Source organism: Rhyacophila brunnea, unplaced genomic scaffold (assembly GCF_057557595.1).
Source record: "Rhyacophila brunnea isolate RB1 unplaced genomic scaffold, BYU_Rbru_1.0 scaffold_2, whole genome shotgun sequence".
Classification (NCBI taxonomy): domain Eukaryota; kingdom Metazoa; phylum Arthropoda; class Insecta; order Trichoptera; family Rhyacophilidae; genus Rhyacophila; species Rhyacophila brunnea.
The window spans coordinates 22,964,930-22,990,896 of NW_028232859.1; the positions used below are offsets into that span (position 1 = coordinate 22,964,930).

The 25,967-nt window shown below is 33.4% G+C and overlaps 1 protein-coding gene across 4 annotated transcripts in view; it reads left to right on the forward strand.

Moving 5' to 3' along the window:
- The window catches only part of Lpin (phosphatidate phosphatase LPIN), a 90,149-nt gene that overhangs the window by 35,116 nt on the left and 29,066 nt on the right, over positions 1–25,967 (forward strand). For 3 of the 4 annotated variants that reach the window (XM_085946446.1, XM_085946451.1, XM_085946447.1), the window contains exon 2: positions 7,981–8,025. The exons of the other annotated variant lie outside the window; for it this stretch is intronic. The gene's annotated coding sequence lies outside the window, so the exon portion shown is untranslated. The remainder of the gene's footprint in view (positions 1–7,980; positions 8,026–25,967) is intronic. 4 annotated transcript variants of the gene reach the window in all.

The window sequence follows — 25,967 nt, forward strand, 5'->3', positions numbered from 1 at the left end:
CTGATTAAGATGGATGTGGGTTCAAGTACTATTCGGTACAACAACAACGAAACTATGAGCTATTTTTTAATATGAGTACCTTTCTAATTATGTTTAACCATTATTAATGATTATTCGTAGCAAAGAAAATGCTAGTAAATTAATCTGCATTTAACGAACCCACAATAATTTAAATTCGTCACAATGGACGCCCAATTTCATAATTTCATTCCGATTGTCATTATACTCATTATATTCCCAACATATTATTATTTGAATATACATAATTTGAAAACATATCATGCATATACACACTAGAAAAAATCGTTTTTGCAGAAATAAATACGATGCCCGACGGGACTTGAGCCTGTACATTCTGAAATCTGGTGTCTTATTCGTTGAATAATAAAAAAATGTTTATTAATATTATTATTTGTTTTTGCTCATGGTGGCTGCCCCATTACTGCTCGCCATCCATAGAACTGTAGGTAGGTACCTACTTACAGAACATTGTCTAACGCAGTGGTCCCCAACCTTTTTATCTCGCGGACCGGTAAAAGTTTGATAATTTTACCGCGGCTCGCTGACGCGTTTCAGCCCCCAGTTAACCTCTCGTCTATAGAAAGTCGCACAAACCCGAGAGAAATACACCACAGTAAACAAAATTAAAATAATTTAATGTTCCTTGGTCGGCCCGGTACCATTTGATCCGCGGACCGGGGGTTGGTGACTACTGGTCTAACGCACTGCGCCACTACAATATAACTACAGAAACTTAAACGAGATCGTTCATTTTGACATATTGTCTTCACATTGGATGCATAATAATTGCAAAATGTGAATAGTACGCTTCTCAATTTAAAATCTGCCAGTACTCTATTTTTCATCTATAATCTGTATTGATACTAATTTTTAATTGACATAAAAAGGTATAGGAACTGAGAACTGCTGCAAAAAACGCATAGGCAATAATTTATAACTCATATGCTAATAACGACTTATAATATTGTATAAGACATATGTAGGTATTCTCTTTATGGGAAAGTTCTTCATTCATTTCTTCATTGAAACTAGTAGGTATGGTACCATGCGATTTTTAATTTGAGTTACTGTTTTAAAATAAACATCAGGTAATTATTAGAACCTGTAAGTAAGAGACTAAAACACAGACTTAACATGATTATCCACTTAGCTTCCTACACGTCATGTTTACTTGTTATAATCTAAATATATAATGTAGGTATATATTGTTGTCATACCTATCAAAATCTCAACATAAATTAAAATTCTTGGTCCACCAGACTGAGGTACAGAGATAGATTCAAAACTATCAACGCCGTTGGCATTTTATTATTTTGTTATTGTATCATAATAGCAATAACCCACAGAAACATTTTTGAAATTATAATATCCCACATAGTACAGAGATCCCAGACAGTGATATTCAGTTTGATTCGGAAAATTGCACGTTCTTTTAACATTCGCGGGGACAGTCAACTTTTTTCTGGAACATACCCAATTATTTCACCGCGTGCCCAATGTGTCATCGAGTGTTTATGGCTATCTATGCTTCGCAATTGTGTATTTCTATATTAAAGTGTCAAATTAAGAAGGGGGCACTTTTTAGACTGATTCTTGTTTGCTTATTTAGCCTGTACAATGTGTCTATTTCAAATAATTCGTTAATCCAGGTATTTCTGTGAGGATGGATCCGTTGTTCAGATCGTCCTCAATTCCAGTTCCTCGAAGTTCTCAAAAACATCTTCTAGTACCTCAATGCCACTCAAGTGTATTATTGCCAGGGAACTCAGAAATAACTTGCTAAAAACCATACTTTTCGTAGATCTGCGAATCACTTACCCCATGTTATGCATAGTATGATGTTAAGTCGTAACAGTCATTTCTGCTACGCTGCCATTTGACAAACCAGGGCACTATGCATGGGAAGGTAGAATGGATTTACTACATTACAATCATTGGTCGAAATCCATCTATCCACTTTGCGTGTTTTTATTTCCGTCTCTTCAATTCCGATGTGTGAGATATGCATTGAAGGCAAAAGTCTACCCCACGAAATTGAACCTTTTAACGGTAATTGTAGGCTTATAGTACCAATTATGCAATGTATATTTTTAAATTTCCCTAAAATATTGTTACCTAAATTATAGTAGGCATTATTATGACGTAGTGCCGGAACTATTTGAATCTATTCAATAGTTCCGGTTCTTCTATGAATAGAGAAAGGATTGGTTATGCATTAAAAAAACTACGCCAACATTACGTAAATAATGAGTATATTTTAACTGTTACTGACAATTACTTGTACCTACCTATGCATATCATTAGAAATTATTGAATTTATAAACATTCACGCATCATATTATTAAGTAACAATGTGCCGTCATATGGAAGCAGCTTCTCAAAGGCAAAAGCCACACTGACCGTCTGACGACTGACGCAAAACATAGTTAAATAATATTCCGTCCAATATTGAGTGGCATTTATTTCGCGTTTTTGAATGGCCAATTTGGTACGTAATCGATTAGTCGATATTAAATTCGTAAACCGTGTTCGTATATTTACTAGGCAGTGTTGCCAACCGTACTATTATTTTTAATCCGCGAAAAGTGTAAAATACTATAATTTTACGAAAATATGCCAAAAATACTATAATTTTCAAGGATTCGAGACGAAAAATGTTCCTGTACTATAGTTTTTCAGAAATACTATAATTTTTACCCTTTCGTACATGTAGAAAAAGATAGAAACACTGGTACTAGGTACAATTAATAACAATACAAAACTGCAATAATTGTTGATAATTCAGTCAGCGGTGGAGACTACGAATGAAACGGAGGTAAATAATTATAATTATAAGAGGGCTCGCACATCAGAACTCGCCGCATGCGTCTTACGACGAATTCGTCGATGTGACGTCATCGTAAACCAAGAAACAAACGTTATCAAATGGAGCTTCGCAGATTGGCCGATGCAACTCGGCGCTGCGACGATCCTGCATGCAACATGTCGCATTCTGCTACAGCCTGCATGTTGTATCTAAAAAAAGTCGACTCCGCGCAAGCGCACAGCCCGCGGCCATCGGCCATTTCTGTCTCTATCTCTGTCTACACTGTCATTGCTCGCTCATCGCTGGTCACCGCGTTTGACGTTTGTTCATACAATCAACACAATAAAAATGGCAGACGAGAGACTCCGATGCGGCGAATGTCGATATCGCTAGGCAGATGTGCGAGGTTTTATCAAGGAACACCGCCTGCCCGTTCTCGGAAGCTTTGATTTATGGCGGTTAGGCACACGAGGCGAGTTGTGATGTGCGAGCCGGCTAACATAGCAAACAAAAAGAATAACATAACGTGTCGACTTATAATGTCGTGAGTTATGGGTTTGGAAAAATCATTTTTGTTGTTTTTCAGTGTGCGTTTGGGCCCAGAATATAGACCTAATATGTTGAGCAAGTGGCTAACGTCCATTTCTCGTAAAAACAAAAATCTGCTATTACATGCTCTAACTCTGTGGAGACTCATATGATCATCTTAGAAACGAATGTGGTGATGTAATCTAATGCCGGGTCCACACTGGCAACATGTCGCGTGACAACCTCGATAATTATCATACATATCGTAAAATTTAACGAGGTTGTCGCGCGACATGTTGCCAGTGTGGACCCGGCATAATAAACCTTAAAAGTGGTCAGTATGTTATATTGTTATGCTATACCTGAATAATGTTCAGTTTATATATAAACTGATATTTTTATTTCTCCAAAACACGATGATTATCATTCATTTATCACATATAATATAATATTCATACAAATATTAGTGGCGGTTACAGATTCAATAATTCCGTAGTGTTTATAGCTGTAATTACATACTTGCAAATGTTATGTTATAATAAATCAATTCGCCATATTCGTGCTAACTTATTTGTAAGTGTTTTGTTTTAAAAAAATCTAGTAAAGAATGCTTATTTTATTTGAGGCAGAAAATAAGATCTATATTTTTATAGTGCGTATTATATTACCAACGTAGATTTTTTTGTATGCACAAAGAATGATAATAAAATGGCTTCTATTCAAAGTGACACGAACTTTCAGCTGCTTGCTATCTAAAGTTTGTTGACTTCGTTGAATTACTAGAGCATCTTATCCGGAAACCACAATATTTGTTTAGCTCGGTATACCTACATAATATTTATTAGGTTTAATGCTCACTTTAATCGCATGAACTTATTATCACTCTAAACTGCTCCACATTAATTAACAATAATATTGTGTGTTCATGTAAAAATAACGTTGTTATTACGTTATATTCAATATGGTTTTTCTTTGTAACCCGTGACAGACACATTGAGACATTGAGCTATAATTTTAGAGACGGCATTTTGGTTAGATTAATTTTATGATATAAACGTAAAACTTAACACTACATATTATTATTGTCTCTTGTTTCCTTTTTTAAATACCTCCCTGCCTCTTTCGCGCCATACTACTGCCTTTTGGTTCCAAAAAAATAAAAAAGATGCCTAAAATATATATTAGATAGGTACCTACTGGACTCCTTTCAACGATATTTATATTTCTATCATCCCGTTTAGTATTCTGCCGGTGCTTAATATTCTTATTCGTATGTTAATATTGGGCTCAGTAAAGTTTTATAACGAGTTATATCTACAAAACCACCCAAATATTAAAAGTAGGTGTATGATATTTACGTAGATATCAATATAATGAAAGTAAATGTTATACTTAATTTTCATTATCTGTTTACTTCAGTATAACATTTGTTAACCCACAGTAAAGCCCTAGTGCACCAGCAGACTCGCAGACCCAACCTGGCCCTACGATATACGTCGACCGTCGTGAGCAATCGTTGCGGAGCGATTCAGCTACCATCTTAATCGTATTGATGCTTGATTTGATTTGTTCACAACGCTAAGTTCCTAGTGTTCACACTAATATACCAAACTTACTAATAAACCAAAAATATCTATTGGTCAGCTTGATGGCAACACTAAACAGCCTACCCTCATTTTTTTTAAACTGTCCGATCCTAATAAGATCATATGGGCCTCCACAGAGTGGAGGTTTTGTATTAACAGATTTTGTTTTTACGAGAAATGGATGTCAGCCACTTGCTCAACCTATTAGGTCCACACTCTGACTCATACACAAAATTGAAAAACAATTATATGTATATTTGCCAGACCCAGGATTCGAACCTGGGACGCACGACGCTATAGTCCTGGCTTAAGCCGCGCGGCCATCATGGATGTTAGTCTGCCCTCATAGGTTACTTTAAATGGGCATTGGGCATTGCAAGTAACAAGTTGCCGATTGTATTTATAATCGAACAATTTAATCTTGAACTCACGCAGGTTGCGATTTCTTCCAGTGCGCACCAATTTACAGGGCGAATTTAATTATTGGTACCGACACTGTTTCCGACTACGCTTACATGAAATCTATTGCATCTTTTCTCTCACTCGGCGTCGCTCCAACTACGTTATATTTTCTTTCAAAACTATCTAACTTATGTGCTATTTTCCTGTAGCATGTTTATTGTCTGTTAAAATAATGAATAAAGTCAACCAACTTTCATTGATGGAAACGTTAAATTTACATTATGTTAAAATAAATACACGACAGGCCACGTGCTCGTGTTATTGGAAGCTCACGGTTAATTCGGATATTTTCGTACGTTCTCGATAATCTTCAACCCAACTGTCACCGATCATTGAGTGAATCGGGCAGTAAAAATAGGAATTATTCTATTTGGGCCACGACTGCAGGGAACGATCCAAAGTGGCATTTCACGATCGGTGGCGATGCGACTGCCAATGTAATTTGAGCATAACGTTTCTTATATCAAGCAATCGCAAAGTAAAATAATGTAAAAAGTAGAAATGAAAGTCGTAAATCTACTTGTTCGTATTGTAGAACAATAATTGCGATTTATGCATTGTATTGGATTTGGTTGTTTGCACGCACTAATATGGGGCTTTTCGCTAAAGTCGTCGACTGAGACTAAAATGAGGTTGACTTTTACAATATAACTAACATGCAGTTGATTAAATCGTGGCATATGCACATTGCACAATGTATCTACAATTAACTAACATGATAAATTCGTGGCGAAGTGCATATTTTTTAGTAATATCTATCGTTGAAATCACATGATATATGTATATTTTTATATTCGTAGCATGCAATAGAAAATTGGACACCATCATAATAAATAAACATGTTGTAAAAAAAATAATAGATACACGCACGCTCTTATCGTGTGCTTGAATGAATTGAATTTTTATATTAAAATATCTAATACACGCCACTTCTGACATTCTTTTCCAATATAGACGAAGTATGCGAATCAACAAATAACCAATTAAAATTTCAGGATTCCTACTAGTATCCTCTTTAATCTTATAGAGTAGAAGTTATTGACGATTTATAATATTGCGGTCAATTTTCAGCGTGAGTAAAGTATTATACATTGCATTTTTATTCGTTTGTTAAAAATACTTATATTTTAAATACATAATTATTCAGATAAAGGTTTGTTCCGTTAATAATGGTTTTAACGGTGAATTTGGGCTTAACTTTCACTATGTAGATTCATTAGACGTCCCTAACCCGATAGTACGATAGAAAATTAAAAATGTCATTTATATAGAAAAAATCTATTCATCGTTTGCCGATTTCCCTGTGTAAAAAATATGTCGTTTTGAACGAGTGGCATTTCAGTCACGTGGCTGCCGCGCGCCCCCTCGCTGCACTTGACTGGTTGCAGCCGTGACTTTGCGGCGAGGTCTCTCCGTCTCTTGACTGGCGAGGGCGGCTGGCTGGGCGGTCAAGGTCTACCCAAGGAGGCGGGGGTGCCGGGGCTATTTTCAGCCACCAACTCAATGTTCTGGCTCGGAAAATTTGCACCACAAACTCCACCACCGTTTGGTGAATTAATTGAATTGTGTATTTATGAAAGAAATATTAATTGACCTTTCGATACGTAACTTTGTAATTCGTAAAAACGTAATGGCAATGTGACTTTTAAAACAGCATTCTTTAATATAGATAGACTATAATTATATAGTATAGACCAGTGATCGCCAAATGGTCGCTCGTGTATGATATTTTATCATATTTATAAATTTGCGTCTCAAAAAAAAACTATCCATCTGTATCGTCGAAAATTTTCAAGATGGACCTTCGACCTTTGTCGCTTTGTGTTGAAGTGTTGCCTCAACTGTAGAATCTGTATGGCCTTTCGTCCCGACAGAAAAGTATTCATTTTAGTTCGAATTGCGCTCAAAATGAAGGCATTGTTTTGTTCTTCCTACTTATGTGAATCAACGTTTTCCAATATGAAGGTGATTAAAAGTAAATAAGTATAGAAACAGACTGACAGATGTACGTCTTGATAATAATTGCATTCGGGTGGGATTCAGTGAGTACCTTTACTCACTGAGAATTGAAAATAATGTGGAGGAAGTGAATGCCATTCTTTTCACTAATTATTTTTACTTTTACTCAGACTTATTAAAGATATTTTTCAATTATTATTTTGTTTAAGTATAAATAAATAATTAAAGTAAGTATGCAGTTTATTTTTTATTGGAAGTCCGATGTCCTAATTTATTTTAAGTAATATAATAATGGTAGGTACGATAAAGGACGATGATAAAAAATTATGAAGAAGGAATATGACGTATAGTAGCTCACGAGACAATTTCAATTTCTGAAAGTAGCTCGCATTCTTATTGAGTTTGGAGACCACTGGTATAGACATTCATGAATGAAAATATACGTCAGCATGTATAAATAAAATAGACACGTTGAATACCTCAAAGACAAAGTTTGCACTAATATTTTATAGGATGCTTTCAAATAATTATTAAATACATTTAACATTTCCAATTATATTGACGATTCATTTATCCCTAATAATAAATAATATCTTGATTATTTTCTCTTTTTTTCAGATCATTGGATTATCGCATACAACTACTGAAACGCGTTCGTATATCGTAAGTTCCTATCCATATTTTGTATTCTTGTCTCCTAAAAATAAATAAATACATCATTCTAAATTTTCTTTGCCAATTTTTCAAAGTATGTTAATTCTGTTGTTGGTTTGGTAGGTACTAACCAAATTTTACTGAAATTCCTTGGCATTGAATATTATATCATAAATACTTTTGACATAGACATGACATGAGACTACCTACTGCATAAATTCATATGGTTACGTTACTCTTCTATGTTATAATATGTATGTATGTGTCACTACTAGCTGATAAGTATTACTGTTATTCTGCAACACTTTAATGTTGGAGACAGTATTTGTAAGACCTTTCACATTTCTGCAGTGACGGGCTTAGAGACTTAGGGGCTCGGGTCTCGATCCACTGACTGATTTTGAGGACCCTCAGGATAAAAAAAAATTAACACCATACATTAGAACTATTAGCGTAGGTACCTAATAAGTATGTCTATCCTAGAATCGCATCACGTACCTAACTAAAATTATTAATGAAAATGACAGTGATCACTGATCACTAGGGAGCGGATTTATATGCAACAAAAAACATGATTATATACATGCACATATGCACTTAAAATCATTGAAATATGCACTAAAACCAAAGAAATATGCAGTTAAAAATTGACATTTTTATCTAAAAATATTGTCAATACCCACTTCACCCAATATTACCGATAAAAAATCGAATAAAAAATAATAATCTTAAGCAATATAATACAATAACAAAAAAACACAAATAATCAATTACAATTTTCAAAATAGTTTGTTTACAAGTAAGTAGGTACAAATAATTGAACAAGAAATGCAAAATGTAAATGTAAACTGTGGAAACTAAACGCAACTTAAAAAAACAAAAACGACACAACTTAACTATTCCTAAATACTATTTGCTGTTTTTTTGTCCGAAAAAAAAGGTTACAATATTTTTTTTCAATATTCTCTGGCATTAAATTTTCCGCATATCTGTCAGTATTTTGTTTATATGCGGAAAGTGATCTCTCAACGTCCACAGAGGTGATAGCGCAAAATTTAAATAAAGGTGCCCGAGTTGACTTCACTTTTTCTGATAAATTAATGAAATGCTCGGGGATGCCATTAAAAATGCAAGTGCATCTACCTGATTTAGTTATGTTTCGACAAAATTATAAATGCAAAAGCCCTAAAATATGCATTTATTAATGAAATATGCACTAATGTCTCAAATATGTTCTAGTGTCTCAAATATGCATTTATATGCACAATAAAATTTTATTTTTGGATTCTGCGTCTTTCGAAACGGATTTCTGTGCAGCTCCCATAGCTGTGCATACACCCTAACAAAACATACACTAGCATATAAATCCGGGCCCTACTGATCACATATAATAAAAGTGCGTAGGTATCTATTTGAGTGGTTATGTTATTCCTTTGATGTCATTTGCATGAATAATTTGAACTGTTTCGATTCCCCATTTTAAATCTTCTGACGAATAGATGGCATCACCCGCATCGAATATCGCCGCTGCCTTTCTAAATCTTATCGTATCATTACTTCATATGCGTTGGGATTGTATACAGAATATCTCTATCTAAATATAAATCTTAAAGCTACGTCTTACCGGTGACTATGTAAACAACAATATAGTAGGTATACCATAGCGACTATTCTAGCGTCGTAAAATATGTTCTTCACCGCTGTGCTGAATTTACTTAGTTAATCCGTTTCCTATTGGAGAATGCAACGCTATGTGCGTTTTAGTTATTATATCACAAGGTTTTCAATGCTGCAGTAATACACAACATTTTTATCAGTATGGACAATTTTATATAGTTTATAGAGTTTGAAATTGTTCCCCGGTCGCACATGATGACAAGCGTCGCGCATAAAGATATTATTCTCCACTTCCCACTGCCACTTTCCACTCTGCATTACGTACCTACATGTTTACAAAGATGGAACACGGGAATGTCGGGGAGGGGGGGGGGGATAATTGGTCGTTGTTTTCCAACTCCAGTTGCAAAGATCGATTGACCTCATCGAGAGTCTGGATTGCAGATAAAGAATGTGTCCATGATTATAATCACCTTTTTCAAAAGTTTTATGAAATTTGGTGATATGGGCATCAATACTTCTGTTTGGAATAAATGCCGTATTTTTTCACACATTTCAGTGGCGAATTGGTCATAAATAATTACAAGATAAAAAGAACTATTTATATACCACGTTTTTAAATTTTCTGTTGTATTTATTAATAATTTAGGACAAATTAATAAGGCAATTGTCAACAAATCATTTTTTTTGCTATTTTGCAACAAACAAAATATAGAATACTGAAATGTCATTTTGATTTCCATAGTAACGCACCTATATATTAATACTTTAGTTGCAAGGATCACCCCCTTAGCAACCTGGATTGGATTACGGATTTCTTCCGAAATAAAATAAAATGAATTCAATTCTACTTAAAGATGGCTAAAAGTAATAAAATAATGCATTGGCATCGTGTTCTGATATATTCTAAAAGTTTCAAATGTCTGGATAGGTAGTCGGGAAGTTACTTAAAAATCGATTGCAAGATTTGTACTGGATAAACAACCACCGGACAAACAAGAATACGAGCTAAGAAAAACGTGGTAATAATAATAATCTATGCGCTCGCAGTATTGAATTGTTTTTAAATAAAGAAGCTGGCGGGCCGATTGACAGTTTGCTTAGGTTATTTGCGTATTGAGTTGTCTACATACTAAATTATTTTATGCTCTATTTTATTTGAATAAAGAAGGCTTTCTTCAATATCTTTACCTAAAACTCATTTTAGTATGTTAACTATATTGTCAACGATACAAAATAATCAATTCTTTCTAATTCGGTATGCAAATATTGGCTGTCGAAATGATCAAATATATTCTTTTTGCGGGAAGTTAGTTAAAAATCGATTGCAAGATTTGTACTGGATAAACAACCACCGGACAAACAAGAATACGAGCTTAGAAAAACGTGGTAAAATGTGGCGAATTCGACTTCGACAATTCCCACAGTGAAATATGCTAATTGTTCCTGGAGGCGTCTACTGAAATACTATCATCCGATACCTGCTCGTACTTATACTCCGTTTCCCAAGTATTTGTTTAATCTATGTCTTCAGTTTGAACCCCACCTTGAACGAATGACAGTGGTATTTAATTAATACCATACACATTTTTGCGTGATTTCGTCTCTAATTCGTGTGTTCCACATTTTTCCATCCCATTTCTGACATAGTGTTGCGAATACGCTGAAAAATATGTTGGCGACGTCTATCCTATATGCGCACAAGGTTGCAAAATTAGTTAGCGGATTGGATATTTTTACTCAAAAAGTTGTATAGTAGAGTTTTCGTTTAAAATCTAAACAATAATATTTTTTTCAAAATTTCTACGATGTGATTAGTTTGTCACTACTGTTGTGCATCGTGCGTTGATCTACCCTCCCACACTCGGTCGGATGTTATGCTTTCTATTTCCGTGTCTCGCCCATTAAAATTGACGAAATAACTCACTCGGCAATAAAAATTGATGCACCATAATGTTTATATATAGTGATTTTTCATATCTAGAGATTTCTATCTATATGCGCTGCGTGTATGTTAATCCCTAGCAAGCTTTCATAAACAAAATATACAAATTAATACGATTTCTTCGACTCCATCTGAGTTCTATAGTTGAAAATTATTGAGTCCCTTTTTTGTAGTTTCCAGAAAAGGCATATTCAATATGTTATAATACCTATACTACATGTAACCAATATACCTACCCCACCATTAATTTATGTCGTAATTGAATGATAGATCTTTCTTAAAAACGTTTAAATTTAATATATGACATCGAAAGTTATTGTAAAATATAACATTTTTAGGTATTATGTAGTTGAAACTGTGAGTTAGATAGCATCTTTTGAAGCTATTTTACTCATTTAGACTGCCATAAACATTTCACGCCGTAACAGTGTTGCCATATTTTTCTATTCTAATTATAGTATCTTTGATATCTTAAATTATCGTAAAATTATAGTATAGAACACTATTTTACATTGTTTCGCAAAATCAAAGCATATTAAGTTTTGACTTTTGTACTATGAGTGAAAAAAAATACGTATATATATATTTATGAATTTTTCCGATCCCGGTGATATCGTGCAAATTAGGAGATTAATCCTATTATTCTGATATTTATTATATTATGGTAGTATACTATATTTTGGTATAAAACTGACCCACTAGGATTCAAATATCCTCAACCACGAGATGTCGTCGGGGTCAAGATATCGAGCTGGATCTCGGGATTGCACCCCTTAGTACAGGGTTTCCCAAACTATGTTCCGCGGAACACCAGTATTCCGCCGAACAGGTGTTCCGCGACAATTTGGAAAGGTTTATACTGCAACACATTCTACTAAGTAGAAGTAAAACTAAAATAAGTAAAGAATCAACCTCATATTGAAAGGCGAGCAAGCGGGTAGCACAGCCGATATTATTTGGGTAATAATAAATCTAATTGATTTAATTAGGTAGTGACTCTGATTTGAAAAAAATACAAAGATCAGCCTTTAAATGATTTCTGGGCGAGTTTGTCAGAGAGTACGCAAATTTTTCAAAACAAGCTATTATTGTTTTACTTCCGTTTTCTACTACCTATTTATCCGAAGCGGGATTTTCTTTTTATGCTGCAACGAAGTCAAAGTGCAGGAACAGGCTCGACGCCACACCAGATATTAGATTCAAGGACTCAAAATCATCAAAGTCATTAATTACTTTATTTATTCATATTTTTATATTTATATTATATTATAGTTGTATATTTAAAAGTAATTACTGAATAAATAATGTGTTTTAACATTTTTTTTTTAATTTTTACTAGTATGAATTACCCAACCTAAAAAATAAGCTAAGTGTTCCGTCAAAATTTCCGGGTTTGCGAAGTGGTTCCATTGCAGAAAAACTTTGGGAAACCCTGCCTTAGTACATCTACATACCCAAAATATACGACTGCTTAATCTACAAACCGGCTAACTCTATTTGGGCAAATTGTTCAAGAAAGAGAAACAACTTTATAATTTTACTATCGAGTGGAATTTCACAATTCCAAAAATATTAGCTTTCCCTTTATATATAATAAAAAATTATATAAAGAGCGGAGTTGTTCCATTTAAATATTTATTTATAGGTTTAGTAATTTTAAATTTTGTGTGAGCATAGAAAACATACTTTATAACAAAATGCCATCAAAATCTCACTCTTGGTCAAAGGTGCAGTCAGCTGGTTTGCAGATTGAGCAGTCGTATAGCAATTATGAGAAAGTCTGCCGTACTTGTAAAATAGGCCGGAAAATACAATAAATACCTACTTAGAATAGATTCTTGACGATAATCGTAATCAAACCCCCAACACCCAGATTTTCCTCAGAAGATCATTATTAATTTTGCACTATGCTCAAATCGTCCAATGCAATATAATATGTAGTTGAAAAAAATTATTAACAATGTGTAGGCGATACCCACACGGCTACAACTTGATTGGTTCTTGTTTGTATTGCTCAATAAATTTGTTTTTTTCACGAGTGTTTTGTTTTCAAAACAGCTGACGAGATTGTGTGCAATATCGAATAAAATATGCAGTATGTAGCTAAAAAATACTCTACAATTATTATGAAAATAACAATATTCTGTTGAAGATAACGCTCCACGTCGCTCAATACGCAATCAAAAAAATCTGCAATATGTTTATCTGGTTTACCTACAGTCAAGTGGGTTTGCCAAATTAGGTAGGTACATACTTATTACGTACCTACATAATATAATATCTTGTTTGTTACAAAAACGGCGACGACAAAAATATCGGTACAAAATCAGTACAAATAAAAATGTAGTAGGTATAATTATAATTATATCTAGGCATTCGAATGTTTTCAGTTTTACAAATAGCTGATAATAAAAACGGTTACATGTAAATTGCACATACCTATTACATTTCACCATTTCAAAGTTCACCGTGAGCTGTCTTAAGGGATAGAGGCGGCCGTATTGCATTGAGATAAAAAAACAGTAACGATCCAATTTTATTATTATAACGTTCAGATTCGGAATAAATTTCTGTAACCTTGAACTATAACTACCTACAAGTAATATTATTTTAACATTACATCAGTAGAATGGTAATTGGTAATCACAATGACATTATACTATTTTTTAATTGGAATATTTAGAACATTGGGCAATAATATTCTATAGGTGCCTACCGAACATGGAAAACTGGCAGTGGTCTACCATACCCCTCCAGTATCATTATTAACCTTCAGCAAACGTATTATATTTGGCTGCAGACACTGGGGCGCTACAAATTAAACAACACCTCTCTTACATCTTCACGAAGAAATACTCAATTTTAAGCTTCTTTTGGCCACTAATCATCAAACTATTATCTTAATATACAAAGAGCCTACTGCACAACTGCAGGATCAAACTACGCGTAAGTTCAAAGCAAGCGAATTCACATCTTCGCTTTGTCTCACTCACGCGGGCTTCCTCCTGGTTAATTTGAAAGTGACCTTCACATAAGCTAATGAAGGTAATAAAAATAGGAATGGCCGTTGCTTACCCTTCAAAATCTCAAGGAAATTATATTATATTACTTCTGAATGTACACGCTTTTAACATTTTTAATGATTCATTCTTATCTATAGTGCGTTCTACCAAAATTCACCCAGCGATCTACGCATTTACACGCCTGTTCTATAAAATAAGATGTACAATACCTACATATTATAGTGGTGCAAAGTATTTACTACCTCTTTACATTATACATAATAATATAATACAGTTATCACTTATTATATATGTTCTTAATCGGGTTAAAACCTTTTTTTTACTAAATATTCTTACATTAGCTGTAGGTACGTCAGTATTAATAACTCATAATGATATCCAATTTTACGTTGTTTTCAAAACAAATTATGACGTCTTTCCCACAAATAAATTATTAATTACCAGTATATATTTGTGTTCTTATCAAATATTTAATCAAATAATAATTTCATCCTGAAAATTGATAAATATAATTATTATTGTCCACTCTACATAATAATAATATGATACATTTTTAGATCAATGTAGGTACTGCGCGTCATTCGTCAGCTTGCCATCGGCGACTTTCTTTTATCAGCTGTTTAATCGTGATGACGTCATGCCTTTGGCCATGAAAATGTTCAAAACATATTTTGGCATTACCGTAAAGTTAGCAATTAGTATATTGCCACGTAACTACAAGTAAATAATAGACGTGTGTAAATATTTATTAAAATGGTTTGTCAAATTGTTGTGATTTTTTTTGCCATTGTAACCCTGAAAATTATCTTGTGAATCTCTTTAATAATAATAATGTATTCATCTTGGTTTCCTTATATTTCATACAGCAAATTCATGTAGATAATATAGGAATTGCTGAAGAAATTGTCCAGAGGTCAGCATTCGGACGTCTGAACAAAATTATTCAAAGGTGACCTTCCACCATCCTTGTGTTCTTCCAATACTAACCTAATAATATGTTGTGTGCGGAACGAGGACCTTAAAACTACGAGTAACACACCTCTTCCAGGTTTTCATTGAAGACATAAACACTTTTTCTTTTTTGTAGAATAATTTAAAATGGAAAGCGTTCAAGATGATTGAATTAGAATAGTACCTAGGTCCAACCATAGATGTACATTACGTATTGTCCTAACGTAGTTTTTTTACAATGCAGTACCTACGGGCATAAATATAATCAGCTGATCACACAATTAATGCGTTTTCGTTTTGAATTGTGTCAAATATATTCATTAATGTAATTCCCTACTAGTTCTTATCGATAAAATATCGTAAGTATACATTTTTAAAAATTTTAAATGACGGTATTTAATGATTATAATGATTTGTAAAAATAAGTACAGTTTGTACACATAATTATTTTAATATACCTATTAATATCATTGAGTGCCTATTTCAGCAATATTGCTACTTACCATCTCATGATTCAGCGTGTATGCATGTAATATTATATTATACCAAATGCATAAAATATAAATTTATTTATCAAGTACGTACAACATGTTGTCCACGTCTAGGATGTAATATTCTTTTATTCCAATGTAATTCCAAGGAAAACCTCGCGGAACGTGATAATAATATTTTGTTATTGAAAAAATTATACAAACTTCCCGCAAAAAGAATATATTTGATCATTTCGACAGCCAATATTTGCATACCGAATTAGAAAGAATTGATTATTTTGTATCGTTGACAATATAGTTAACATACTAAAATGAGTTTTAGGTAAAGATATTGAAGAAAGCCTTCTTTATCCAAATAAAATAGAGCATAAAATAATTTAGTATGTAGACAACTCAATACGCAAATAACCTAAGCAAACTGTCAATCGGCCCGCCATCTTCTTTATTTAAAAACAATTCAATACTGCGAGCGCATAGATTATTATTATTACCACGTTTTTCTTAGCTCGTATTCTTGTTTGTCCGGTGGTTGTTTATCCAGTACAAATCTTGCAATCGATTTTTAAGTAACTTCCCGACTACCTATCCAGACATTTGGAACTTTTAGAATATAGAACACGATGCCAATGCATTATTTTATTACTTTTAGCCATCTTTAAGTAGAATTGAATTCATTTTATTTTATTTCGGAAGAAATCCGTAATCCAATCCACTATTATTGGTTGCTAAGGGGGTGATCCTTGCAACTAAAGTATTAATATATAGGTGCGTTACTATGGAAATCAAAATGACATTTCAGTATTCTATATTTGTTTGTTGCAAAATAGCAAACAAAATGATTTGTTGACAATTGCCTTATTTGTCCTAAATTATTAATACATAGAATTGTCAAAACAGAAAATTTAAAATCGTGGTATATAAAATGTTCTTTTTATCTTTATCTTATTTATTCAAAGCTCCCAATTCAAGCAAACGAAAATCGTCATCAGTGGTGACACAGAAAGTTAAAAAAAAAACTATTTATATACTTATAAATATCTTTGATGGAAGGTAAAATTTACTATTTCAACTAAAGGAAATATTGTATCGTCTTAAATCTACATACAAAATGTCATTGAACTTTTTCATAAGATTTAATATCTTTTGTTTTAAATTTACTAATTCACATCGATATTTTCGCACCGGAAATGTCAGACTGGAAAATATCTCAAATCAATGTCTATGGTTTTCTAAGAAGATATTTATTGCTCATAAAAATATTTACGATTGCACTTATTCATTCAGCAGTTACCTAGATAATTCGACAATTAACCGATCGGGCAATTACACAAGGGGCCAGATTTAAAAGTTCATTTTTATAATATGACGCTCACTGCGATATAAATTTAATAATCACTATTTTATTGTCGTTTAACCAGTCTGTTTTACCACAAATAACGTGACATATAACACGTATTGGCGTGTTTCCTTTATAATTTTGGATAATTATAGTTAAAAACATTAATGATAAAGTTAGCAAATAAATGGTAAGAAAATATAACTTTGGTTTCCGCGTGCGGTCAATTTGTCCGCGACGGTCAATTTTCCCCACAGGGTATCCATATGTTTTGAGTTTTGTTCTTCACTATCACCTACTTTTAAATAATTATTTTATATCTATGTAAATATTTTTTTATATCTTCTTGCCACGTTATGTTCACAAAGGAATACGTGAAATTAATTGATCGATACGAAGTTGTTAGACTTTGCTCACTTACCGATACAATATTATTTGACAAAACACAAAGTAATCAATTTTGCTGATACCTTTTTATTAAGAACAGTCTTATCATTTGTTATTTTAATATTATCATAAATTTATAAGAAGATCTTGGCATTTCCGCTTTGATTATAAAATAGGTCTTTGACTTATGTATATTTGGTAAATAATAATATTTATAGATGATTGACATTATTAATTAAATATTTTTTATTGTATGGGCCCGGCATTTATGATGTTAAAAATAATATTTGCGCTAATTCAAGGCTTGTTAGGGATCGGTAGAGTGCGTGACATAATATAGCCGGTAGCGTGATGGATGAGAATGTTATCATAAATTAATGATGTCTAGATTTTAAATTAATGAATAAAATAATATTAAATCGTTTTGCTTGAAGACATCTTTCATGGTAGAAAAGCTCATTGTCAACGTTCATACGAAAAGAATATTATGATTATTGATTACATTCTGAAATAGGCCATTGACCCAGTATTTTATTATTTTATATATTTTTCTTTTTGTCCGTACGTTCTCACATTAATTATTTTAACTGTACCTAATTATTGTACAGTGGTAATGATAAAATAACAATACTGATCATTTCCTCCGGTGGTTCACTACGCTAGATTCCAATAATAATTCCACTTCCCAGGCAATTCAATGAACAGCTGTGAAAATAATCTCGTTCAAATATCAGCTTTTTTGCTAGTACAATCCGGTTTTATATTCAGACTTGTATCACGAATATTTTAATTAAGTTATATAACAAGTTACATAAATATATTATAGCCATTCATTTATGTGAATCTCATGTTCCAAATGCCGCAATAGTATACATATATAAATGTCCTTAACGGCCCACATGCTCGTCGTAGGTAAAAATTGAGTTTTTATTGTATTTTCAAACCATGATCCTGGACACTCCTTAAACGTTGTAGATAATCTATTTATATAATTTTGAAGCCTTATTATCCTTTATATTTATTTTAAACATTTGATGACTGCATAAAGTATTTTTGTTACATAAAATAGTATTCTTTTAAACCTCTCGCTCTAATGTTTTAGAATATAGTCATATTTCTATACATGAATGTGCAGTGGTGTTAAGATTTTTTACATTTATTAGTTTTTAAATGCATTTATAAAACCATTAGTATAATTTATGACGAGATAATTTTAGTAAAATATTTACGATAAAAAAATATATTGATAATCTCTGTGATCCCAAATTTGACAAGAATTAGGCATTTTATTATTCAAAAAATCGGCAAGATTAACACATTTGAAGATGATTCTAAAGATATTTATTATAAGCTATGTCTTTGACCATTCAAGTGTGATAAACATGTTATGAATAATGATTGCATTATAATAATTATTGACCTAAGAATAAGGTAGTGTTTTTTTGAAATACGCCATTTCTTTTGTCATTCCCCAGTGGTTAAGCTACAACATACGGCCGTAACCACAATTTGACAAACTATAAAAGACAGTGATAAAATGTTTATTCTTTAGATCGCCATTTCAGCGATTTGCCATTGATTGAGTTAAGTGAGACGTTGTATTCACAATTGCGGCAATCGATACATAAAACTTGCGGTGATCGTAATATAATGCGGTTCAGAAACCAGAAGCGTCATAATATTACGAACTCGGTTTACAAGAATTTACGTCTATATAATAATTACATATTTACACGTACCTAAGTGCATATATAAGTGGTTTTCTATCGTAGTAGCGTTCGCGCACCAAAGTGTAATCTTGAATCTGGCGTCCAATGTAACTCAGCGCATTAACCCGCGTTGTCCTTACTTGCTTGATGTAATATAATGTAATTTTGTAACACTACTATTATAGTAATGCTATGCAGGGACGGATTGAGATCCGGACTTTTGAGATCCGCCCGGAAAATTTTATAATCTATCGGACCTATACGTAAGCAATCATCCTGAGTCTACGTATGTAAAAATAAAATTAATAATGTGTCTACAAAAATTGTATGAATCTGAACGGTGGTGCGGTGGATTATAAAATTATGAACACAACACGACAAGCCGCCTGGAATTATTGCGTTTGATCTCATAGAACAGTTTCAAATATAAATGATTGTTGATTAATTTAATAAAACGCATTTTTTTGTTATTATTCCACTTATATTATTTAATAAATCTGGACCAGCTTCGTCCGCCTCAGACGGACATTGAAGTAGTCAAAAATGTCCCTCTGAGGCGGGCGAAATCGGTCCAGATTTATTGAATAATAAAAGTGGTACTACTTTTTTTGCATTTTATTAAACTAACCATGTTTTGGAAAAAGGTTCCCGCCTCCGCTCCCGTTATGTATATGCAGTCACGTCGATACACGACCGTCTATCATAAGTCTTTAAAAAGTTATTATATTTATGTCTAAAAGTTAAAATGTGTATAATATCTACTATCTAGAGTTTTCTAACTTGAAGTATAATAATTTGTAAATGTCATTGATGAAGAAAATTAAAAACGAAGTATTAATCATATCACTATTGGAGCCATTATACGCATAACCCTTAAGTGTGCCAGTTCAAAGAATTTAAGCCCTCATTTTTGTCCCGAGCGGAGCCGCACGGGACTGGTGATGCAACCTTGCACCGAAGTGCAAAAGTAAATGGATTTTATTTATTTATCGGCAACTATCAAAGTGTCTTTAGTTTGACGAGTCGCAAGCGGAGTCGGGGTTGTCCCGCTCTCCGCACGCTCTGGTGAATTTAGTAAAGGCCTCAAAATTGGCCTCGGTTGCCACCATATCCGCGTGTCCTATTGGGCCCGAATGGGGTCGGACCCGGTATTAAACTAATCAGTAATACAATGCAGTTCCACAATGATTTGACAGTTACACAATAAAAAAAAATATTCGGAATATGTTTTGGATTTGTGATTCGCCGGCCAGTCGGGATTAATTCACCGGGTGTACCTATCTACTGGCAGGTCAATGCTATAAATGTACAGCCAATCATTACTATTTCGTTTTATCGCTAACCTAAACTTCGTGTTACATAATATAAATAAATTATTATTCTCAATGGCGGCTCAAATAAACTTTGATATCAAATTGAATGTAATTTAGACACCCATCATAGAAATTTGCATGCTTTAATCAAAATATCAATCCGCAATACCGCGTGTCGCTAATTCCGATGATAGATTGAAAAATCACACAAACATGGCCACACATGCTTGTTTTCATTTTCACGTCGCCAGCTGAATGCAGAACTATTCTAACTTACAATTGAAATATTTCGCAGAAGAGTTTTTTGAAACAGCCTACTTCAGTTATTTATTATTTATATGGACAAGTGCGTGCACCATTTTTTTCATCAATAATCCTACTAAAATATGATGCATCCATTTATCCATAAAGATAATAAATAAATTCAGTAAGTTGTTTCAAAAAAACTCTCCTCAAAAATTTCAAATGTAAGTTAGAATAGTTCTGCATTCAGCTGACGACATGTTTCCATCCGCGGCAAAATACAAAAATAATCTTGGAGATTTGGATAAACAATATTTTAAATGTGTTTATAAACAATGTTTATTTTATTATGGTTATTTGTTTTATTGCGAGCCGATCTGTCGGTAATGTAAGTAATAAAAATTATATATCTCACCGGGCAACAATGTTGGCAACGCTGAGCTATTTTGTCTTCCATAGTTTTTCATATTATGTAGTCCGGTATTAATTAGTTTGTCATCCAGCCGAGCTTGTTATTATTGTTAGACGCTCTAACATCGTAAGTAAATATGATAAACACTACTTATAGATAATAAATGATAGGTAAACATATCATATTGTTGTGTACCTAGTGCTCTATGGTCATGTTTGCCAAATGAATCTCGTCTTCCTGTACCAAAATAGTCACCGGTCGTTGAGCACTGACGTTGTTTTCTCCGTATCTATCACACGACGCTTGCTAAACAATAACAATAACACAATATGCAGTCAGCAGTGAATACTGTAATGAGATAAGTTTGAATGAATTCAAAACAAAAACAAAACACGTAATACAACGTTCGGACAGTGTTGCAAAAAATTATCGTTCACAAAAACGTCAGATAGGGTAAGAAAAGATAAGATTGGGGAAGTACGGGCGAAGCGAATCGTGTGAATACAACGATTAATTCATATTGCTGCTAAGATGTCGGAGATGGGTCAAGTTTATCGATAGATTGGTCGCATGTCGACATCATGTCACTGCGCCTGGTCGCACATAGAAAATCTCTTGTGATTGATTTTGTTGTCATTCACGTACTTAACTTAATTTATTTTGTGGTATTAAAAAAACATCTGCTTGTCGCGTGTAACAAATTTCACGCAGATACAATTGCAAAATGTTGCACTGGCACATTTGCAGAAGCTACGTTTTCATTCGTTTCGACTAGCCGCGTGACGTCACTATCACGACTGAATAAAGTTGCAACATTGCGGACATTGTTAATGTATGGCCATATCCTCAGTCGAGACGATTTTCGATCGGTGACTACGCTACCAACAAATGAGACTTGCTATAAATGGCTTTATGGTTTTAGATGTTTTGATTTTTTTTTCATAACGCTGAATCCCATGTATTTTCTACTTACTAAATCAAAATGATATTATATTATAGTAAAACGTAGGATTAGCCTTTTGTTTTATAGATCGGGTTTTATTCATATATCGTTTTGATTGTTATCCTCGATGCAGCCGGATAAAGCGTATAGTGAATCCGTTTAATCCAGATATAAATAATTAAACTGGTTACATTCTAGTAAGACTGTTACGAATAAACCTGGTTTAAGCGATTCTGATCCCATCCATAGTGAACAAGCGGAAGTGGAAAAATATAACGAATATAAAAAATTAAGTCTTTGGTTAGTTTGGTAGGAAAAGTACATTCAAGTTGATTCTGAAAACCGGGTTCAATGGCTCAGACGAGTCCACCGGTATTGCACGTTTTATTTAGTATTTGAAAGCTATTTCTGTAATGAATCTGAAATCTGTTCTAGAGGGATTCGGGAAAAGCAGGTATCTAGTACTAGGTATTGTTTGAGTTAATTAGAATGTTTAAATGGTTAAATTTAACTAAGCTATTTCCGGTAATTCGTACACGATTGACGACGAAAATACAAATATAATAAAAGTGTTGCATGAGTTTCATCTGTTTTTATTATCTTATTTTACAGACAGCATCCTTTTTTATCCGGATTTCCTTTGGTTGATAAAAAAAAATGCTGAATTTTCTCAAAATTAAAGCAATTTTATAAAATCTAGTATTTTAAGACTATTTAATCATAAATTATGAACATTGTTTTCATGAGAGCAAAGATTTGTTGATTCACAACAAAAAATGTTATCTTAGTGTCGTTATGAAGATAGTTTATAGCCCGAAACAACTGTCTACGTAAATATCTCAATTATTGGAGATTTAACAAAAAAACTCTGTTGTAAAACCACTTGGTTTTTTCTTGTCAAGTAGTGTTGAAAAGTACGCATCTTTTTAAGGTTTAAAAACTTTCTTTCGAAATGACCGACGTCTTCTGTTTCAAGAACTACTGCTACTACATCAATGTGTTATTACAATCACCAATTTTTGTAAAAAAAAAATGTTTAAAAAATATATATTGCCCATGTAAATAGTGTTATTATCAGTGATTGATAAATATGTCTGGCATTCATACTATCTATGTGTGCATTGTAGTATCATATTTGCTATACCTAAGTATAATTATAAGGATTAAAAAGCAGTTTTGTTTCTGAACTATCCCTAGATTCAATCTACTTGTAATCTTTAAATATATATTGTTCTCAGCCGTTTTGCTTGCTAATTTTACGTTTATAGATTCAATGTCAAATTAGTAATTCGCATTGATAGTATTGTATTGCCAATTTTACCAATGACATTGTGTAAATCAGTATCAATGAACTTTGGCTTAATATTTTCAACTCTTTATGACATGATTATGCGATATCTCCAATGTAATGTCTGGCCGCTTATATCACTGGGTCACATTTTTGCGAATCCTTGATTAGTGATTCCGGGTCAAATAGTGTCACACGATTGCCTACATTGAGGAAAAAAACACCAAAGTTTGTCCGTCATTGCATCATATTATTATTATGCAGGTGCGCTCTCCTTCTGTCCTTATGTCCGCTCAAGTGTTATTTTAGGTGCCTTTCAGCGATCCTACGTCGCGAGTCGCCGGAACTCTGCAACAAGATTGCCGGCGATTTGTCGTAGGTATATTAATCGACGAGTGTATCAGAGGCCTTATATTTAAAAATTGAACGATTCAGCATGAATAAATGGGCAGTCGAATCATCATTATTTAAAATATCACATATCTATGAACAATCGCACAAAAATGTTTGTCATAAAGTACCTAACAAAACTTCAAGACAAGTCGCCATCTTACAATGTGCTAATGCACATAATACTAAGGCTTCGGCCACATAGGCAGGTGCTTCGCAAGTCCTGAGATATAGATGCTATTCTTGTCTACTAAAAACACTACTGCCACATTGCACACTACGTGCTTAGGTACAAATTCATTTGACATTTTGGGAGCGCCCAAGTAAACAACGATATGTCACTCTCAAAACTGACCATAAAGCGACTTCTCACAGAGAATTTGAGTTTAAAATTTCGAAAGTCTCAAATTCGAACTTGTTGCGTGCGTACTGTCAATTATTCATCCCATGCGTCATTATTCATAACCTCAAAATATACGGTGTTTGACGTTTGTCATACTGAAGAAACATCCGCCATCTTGAAAAATCCTTAGACAATGGCAAAATCACTAGGTGACAGAATAAAAATAACCAACACGTTTGTTCACCGGGAGACTCACGAGGTGACTCATAATCACGTAGCGAGGCGCGAAGCGTGCAGTGTGGCCATTGTGATGGAATAGTGTGCGTTCTTTCACTAGGATATGTCACCTAGCACGTAGCCACCAAGCTAGGCAGGTGCCTATGTGGCCGAAGCCTAACTGTTTTCTCTGCGATCGTCTATTCATATTCAATCAGTGAGTGTAGGCAGGTCATGCGTTGATTAGGGGTAGCAGATTATAAAGGGCGGCAAATGAAGGAACTAATACGAATATTACAACTTCTGGGGGCCCTGGTGATTTTTCACGAAGCAGACGATACGGTAGCTTCATTAGAAAGTGGTAACTTCTTAGTTTACAACATTTTATAGGTATTGTAATACCCAGTGGCGGTTTACCGCACAGGTATTTTTTCGCAAGGAGGTATCTGAACCTGTTGGAGCCTCAAACCCCCACGTACTTAAAAATACTGCTGTTTGACATCATGTTTCGCAGAAATACTTAACTCCTCATTAAATGATGTGTATTTATGTAATTTTTTTTAAAGAACTTTGTTCCATTCGTCTGTTTGTGTTAGCTAAACGTAAATAATAAAATAGGTAGGTACGTATCATTTTGCATAGGTACAACTTGTGATTATTATTTGCCATAGGACGTCACTGTATTTAATCACACTAAAAACTTTGCTTAAACACCGTCAAGTGTTGTAAAACAAAACGTGCATGTCTTCACTGTTCAGGCAAAAGTCACCAACCCAAAAAAACCATCATTTCGAGATATCGCACATTGAAATAAAAGAAATAATTAAGTAAAAAGACGAATACAATAAGTAATATAAAATATTGTACCTATTCAATATCATGAATACCTAATAAACGTTGCTTAATATTGCTCTTGCATAAATAATTTAGTTTGACATTGATTCTATAGGTACTTGCTTTCGATACATTTGATTTCTTGTTAGGTACTTATTAGTTATTTTATTACCATCTCCTTTTACTTTCTTCTTACAGACACTTCTACATCTCTTACCTTTCGGAATCGCACGTGTGTATTAATTATATAGGCATGTAATAATAATTATGTTTTATCATCATCAATGTGTAGGTAGGTTATTGGCTTAGCAAATCTTCTTTCTAGCTTTTTTTTATAATGTTACTAGTACGGTACAACTATTGACAGCCGACGATGTAGCAGCTGCTATGTTGTAATAACTTTCACCAATTACTAGATATTATGTTGTGCTATTCGAGCATTTGCCTCGAATTATTAAGTAATAATGTACTTCAAATATTATGTGAACGCATGAAAGAGGGCCTAGTACC